General features: G+C 43.2%; 1 protein-coding gene across 1 annotated transcript in view; it reads right to left on the minus strand.

Moving 5' to 3' along the window:
* Nucleotides 1–4,351, minus strand: part of STK38 (serine/threonine kinase 38) — a 47,142-nt gene extending 42,791 nt beyond the window's left edge. The window contains exon 1 of the mRNA XM_001929552.7: nt 4,025–4,351. The gene's annotated coding sequence lies outside the window, so the exon portion shown is untranslated. The remainder of the gene's footprint in view (nt 1–4,024) is intronic.

The raw sequence follows: 6,000 nt of genomic DNA on the forward strand, positions 1-6,000 counted from the left end.
TTACTTCTTAACATTTAAAAAACTTCATGTAAATTTTCAGATTTATTGGCACAAAATTTGTAATCACAGTAGCATCTGTTTTTGGATTTTATAATTGAAATATAATTGATGTACAATATTATATAAGTTACAGGTGTACAACAGTGATCCACAATTTTTGAAGGTTATACTCCATTTATAGTTTTAAAATATTGGCTATACTCCCTGTGTTGTACATGTTACCATTACCTTTTATGTCTTTTTTTTTTTTAAGACCCGCTCACTCAACATATGGAGGTTCCCAGGCTAGGGAACCTCAGAGCTGTAGCTGCGGGCCTACACCACAGCCACAGAAATGCCAGATCCGAGCCATGTCTCCAACCTACACCACAGGTCATGGCAACGGGGGATCCTTAACCCACTGAGCGAGGCCAGGGATCGAACCTGCATCCTCATGGATGTTAGTCAGACTTGTTTCCGCTGAGCCATGACAGGAACTCCACCAGTAACTTTTAAATTTATAATTTCTATAGTTTAAAAAAATCTATGACTAAAATCTTCATCTATATGTACTGTGACATGGCTTACAGTATTTGATAAACATCTGCTATCTATGTGAATTTACAAATTAAACAAAGACCTACAATGGAAACAGTATCACAAAAAAACCCTAAATCATAATTTTAATGACAGAACATACTTTACAAATAAAGAGAACCTAATATCCTAGCTTTACATATTTGAAAACCAATACCAACAAGGTTGGTAGTTTATATATATATTTTTTTTCCCTAACTTTTTATCTCATTTCCCTAGATTTTTTTTTCTTTTTTCGGCCACAAGAGTGGCATATGGAAGTTCCCAGGTCAGGGACTGAATCCAAGCCAGATCCTCAACCCATTGTGCCACAGCGAAAACTCCCGTGGTTTGTTTGTGTTTTTTGTTTTTTTGTTTTTTTGTTTTTTTCCTTTTTTCCCTAGATCTCTTTGGCCAACCTACATTGTCACATTTGGCTGGATTATTCACCAACCTTGACTTGCTCCACCATTTGCAATAATGCTCAATATTTTATCTTTATCATGCCTCCCACAGGACCTGCCTCCATGTCTTATCATGTCAATATGAAGCTGAATGAAAATGAGGAGGGGCCAAGGGCCATTTTCAAAGATAGCATATTTTATGAAAAGTTTTTCTTAAGGTTCTCACCTTAATACTTAGCAGTTTTTTAATTGTTTTGCAGATTAAACCTAGGGCTTTTAAGAAATGTGCAAAACACTAAGAAAAAAGGCTTAACATTAAGTAATTTTAGAGAAAGACACTAAGGGGAAATTACAGAAAGAATAATCTCTTCAGAGCAAAGAGATTCAAAATCAAGGCTCTAGTGGAGTTCTCCTGTGGCTCAGTGGTTAACGAATCTGACTAGGAACCATGAGGTTTCAGGTTCAATCCCTGGCCTTGCTCAGTGGGTTAAGGATCCAGCGTTGCTGTGAGCTGTGGTGTAGGTTGCAGACGCGGCTCGGATCCCAAGTTGCTGTGGCTCTGGTGTAGGCTGGCAGCTACAGCTCTGGTTAGACCCATAGCCTGGGAACCTCCATATGCCTCAGGAGCAGCCCTAGAAATGGCAAAGACAAAAAAAAAAAAAAAAAAAAAAACAAGGCTCTAGTTCAAACATTATGATTCATGATCTGCCAAAATGATCAGTAATCACAAATTCAAGACATTGAACTCATCCCTTCCTTATATAAAATGTTATTTTTTTATGGGGAAGTTTCTGTTACTATCAAAGCAAACTCAAATGTTTTTAGAATATCAGTAGAATTTTTTTTTAAAAAACCTCTGTCTGGTTTATGAAGCTTGGGTGTGGTTCCTTATTTGTCAGTCTGTACCCCCTCCACCCACAATGAAAACCACATGCACTCTAAGTTTGGTGAAGAAATTTTAAAACCAGATTTAAAAACAAGTCTGAAGCAAGAGAGGGTTTTGTACTCCTCCCTTGTAGGAATATTTCTGCAGAGTGTTTTTGTCTCTCTACATATATATATATTTATATTTTAACAAATGAAAGTACTTCACATAAAAATATAACTAGAGAATGTTTAAGCTTAATACAAACAGTGCCTTCCATATAACAGGGCTAATAAACATAAGTTGAGTAAGTTAATGATTTTCAGTTGTCAGCGAAGCTAAGAATAAAATCACATTTACATTGACAGGATATAAAAACTGGGGAACAAAAGTTTTGACCCATTTATGTTGCTAGCATGTTCCCCAACTTTGTAAAAGATCAACAGAAGATTAAGTGTACTCAAAGATGCTCATATGGCAGACCAGTAATTTTCTAGCAGAATGGTTTTCAACCTTCACAGTCTCTAATGTAATAGCAAAGGATGAACTGTCCTTCCCTTTGACCTTTCTTCAAAACCTCCTCCCTGTCCTTTTCCTCCCCTCATAAAAGGATTAGCTTAATTCCAATAACCTTTCATCAAAAATTACAATCACTTTTCCTCTGTAACAATTAGTAGGTTTACTGGGCCCACCAAGTACTTGTTGTAAGACAGGGCTTTTCCTCATGCTTTAGACAACTCAAGCCTTCCTGCCCTGACCACTGAAAGCCCTTGCCCTGTTTCTTTCATTCTCCAACTCCGTAGAATTAATAGCTAATAAGTAGGGGAGAAATTCTTAAAAAGCTTAAAAACTTTAACAAAAAAAACTGTGATCCTCATAAGTCAGGGGTAGGTACTGCAAACAGTAAAAGGAGACCAAATGAAAACTCTTGTTTTATTCAATCCAGGTGATTTACGGTTGACTGTCTCTACAATGGGACTGTTAACTCCACAAGTACCCCTTTTCTCACCAATTCTTTAATTCATTGTGACTAACAACCCAATACTTTCATTTGGACAATTCAACACTGGGGCTAAGACTATTCCTTGAGAGTCACATATCTAATTTCTACTAAACTGTAAGCCACTGAAAGACAAGTACTCTGTCTTATACTACTTTTAGTATCCTTCACCATATATATCATGCACGATGCTATGCACTTAGTAGGTACCTTATAAAAGACTTAGTAGGGAAACGCCCATTTCTTATGCCCATTACTAAGAGCTAAGAACATGTATCTATGAAAGGGGGCGCGGTTAGGACAGGAATGGTTTTCTTAGAGTCAGATAGAGTTGTTCCTCCTGTGCTCTGATGAGGAAGCTGCTATCTAATGTCTGGGTGGAGAGTGGAGCCTGTTATTGTGGTGCTGGTAGTTTTAGGCTTAGGGAAACCACATCCACTGCCTGGCTAAGTCTAATTCAGAGCCAAAGAGAGCTGAAAGGGAGAAGCAGCACAGGGTCTCCTTCACTGCAACCTTTCTCTACACTTTTCCAAAAGAACAAGTTCCTCCGTCTTTTAGTCACCTGGGAGCGCTGGCCTCCCCACTTTCCCTGCTGCACACTTTCTCCAAGTCTTTCTGCACAGACTTTGCTTTAAGTCCTTAGTGATTTGCCTTCTCCACTCTCTTCTTAAAAATCTCCCACTACAGTTTCTTGTGGTTTTCAGATGACCTGAAGCCCGGGACCCTAAGACTAACCGTAGGGAAGGGGGCAGATTCAAAGGTCCCGTGGGGTGGGGGCTTTCGACATCGCTGCCTCACACAACACCTCTCACGTTCTTAGACAACCCCTCCAAAAAGGTGAAAATTGTTAACGACCGACATCCCGGAGGAGACTGAGCGGGTGGCAGTGAGCAGACAAAGCTGGCAACACAGAAAGAAGACAGCCTGGCTCCCCACCCCAAATGCACACGACTAAAGAGAAAGGAGTGGTGGGGAGCCCGGGGCTGGAAAAACGTGCCGAGGACCCACAAGGAGCCTCTGGAAGCCGGGAGGAGGGGGGCTGTCTGTCAGGGGGGGCTGTCTGTCAGGAGGGGCAGAAAGAGCAGGGCTGGAAAGAGGGCGCCAGCAGGCAGGGGAGAGCCCCAAAAAGAGTCGGGGAAAGAGGAGAGATGAAGGGAGAAGCCTGAGCCAGACTGAAGACAACAGCAGCAAGATACTCACCAGAGACCCGGGGGAGGCAGGGCTGAGGGCGCAGACAGCCGCAGACGCCGGCCGAGCCAGCGGACTCGACGTGCGGACAGGCGAAACCCCAGCGGCAGCAGCCAGCCGACCAGAAGAGGGGTGGGGACGCGTAAGGAGCTCTGAGGTAGGGGGCCGAGGGGCGGTTGTCGGTGAGGACAACAGGAAGCGCCCCAACTGCCGGAAAAGACGACAAGCGGAGGGGCCGAGGCAGCCGGGTCCCCAGCCGCGGAGACAGGCTGGCGCGGCGGCCAGGGGCCCAGACTGCGCAAGCGTGACTTCCCAGCGACGCGGCGCGGGCTTTCCGGTCTGCGCGTGCGCGGCCCCGCCCCTCTCCGACTCAATTCAGCAGGAGAGACTGGGTTGCGCTCAGAAGAGTGAGGTGTGGGGCCTTATCCTGGTGGGCGGGGCTCGGCTCGGGAAAGGGTCTTTTTTTTTTTTTTTGAACTTTTTACTTTGAAATAATTTTTCTCACAAGAAGTTGCAAAATCAGTACAAAGAGGTCCTTTTTACCCATCACCCACTCAGCTGCCCTCAACATCTTACATAACTAAAATCTATGATCAAAACCAGGAAATTGACATTGGCGGGATACAATTAACTACACCAAAGCAATTAACTAGATTACAAACCTGCCTCGTATTTAACCAGTTTGGCAGGCACTCTGTGTGTGTGAGTGTGCGCTCGTGCGCGCGCTCGTCTGTAGTTCTATGAAATTCTATCACTCTAGTAGTTGTGATCCCCCGCTTCTCCTGGATGTTTCGACCGTCCTAAATAGGTCCTCTGGAGGGCTTGGCCCCACCTCCTCTTAAAGTAAGGATTAATGCGACTTGACTTGGCTGGGGTCATTGGATAACAGGAGGTCATCCCAGTGTGCCCAGAAGAACCTGCTTTTCAAGGCTACCCAGCAGCTTAGTCTGTACCACCCCTTGGGTTAAAGAGGTCCCAAGCCTTTGGACAGTCATTCCTTCCTTGAGAGTGGAGCGCAGTGCTCTTGACCAGTAAGTGTCAGGCTTCTGGAAACAAGATGAGTAAGACATGGTCCCTGCCAGCCTTCAAAGAAGTCATCTAGGCAACGAAAGAAACATGTGTGAAAGTCATTCTTCAGGGTGCTTTATGATATTATGTTGCCCCCACGCTCTTGTGTAGCTGTGTAAGACCGTGGGTGTTGGTTTTATCCTTCAAGCTTGGGGTCCCAGGCTTTGTTTCCTTAATGGTCTTAAAAACATAGGCCTTCCTTGACTGCTTTCATCTTTCTAGACTTCAAAGCCCGGTTTCCTTTTGTCTAGCACACAAAAACCACTTCATCTTTTGTTCTCTCAGCTCAGAGGCCCTTCTCCCCCAGTGCCTTTGTCAAATTCTTCCCCAGCCTTAACGATTTAGTAACAGTGCCAGATGTTTGCATTAGCATTTTCAGTTTACAAACCACAGGCAAGCACTTAATCTCAGGTGATCCTCAAAACTCTTTTTTTCCTTCTTCCATTTTTATTGAGGTATGATTGACACACAGCATGCTATAAGTTTAAGGTGGGCAGCATAATGATTTGAATTACATACATCTTGAAATGATTATCACAGTAAGTTTAGTGAACATCCATCACCTCATGTAAATACTTTTTTTTTTTTTTTTTTTTTTTTTGCTTTTTAGGGCTGCACCTGCAGCATATGTAAATTCCCAGGCTAGGGGTCCAATCACAGCTCTGGCTGCCGGCCTACGCCTCAGCCACAGCAACACCCAGATCCTTAACCTACTGAGCGAGGTCAGGGATCAAACCACATCCTCATGAATGCAAGTCAGGTTCCTAACCTGCCAAGCTACAACAGGAACTCCCAAAAATATTTTTTCCTTGTGATGAGAAATTATTTACTCACTTAACCACTTTCATATATAACATATGGCAGTGTTAATTATATTTATCATGGTGTACATTATATCTCTAGTACTTGTAATTGGAAAT

This window comes from Sus scrofa, chromosome 7, assembly GCF_000003025.6.
Source record: "Sus scrofa isolate TJ Tabasco breed Duroc chromosome 7, Sscrofa11.1, whole genome shotgun sequence".
In the NCBI taxonomy this organism is placed as follows: Eukaryota; Metazoa; Chordata; class Mammalia; order Artiodactyla; family Suidae; genus Sus; species Sus scrofa.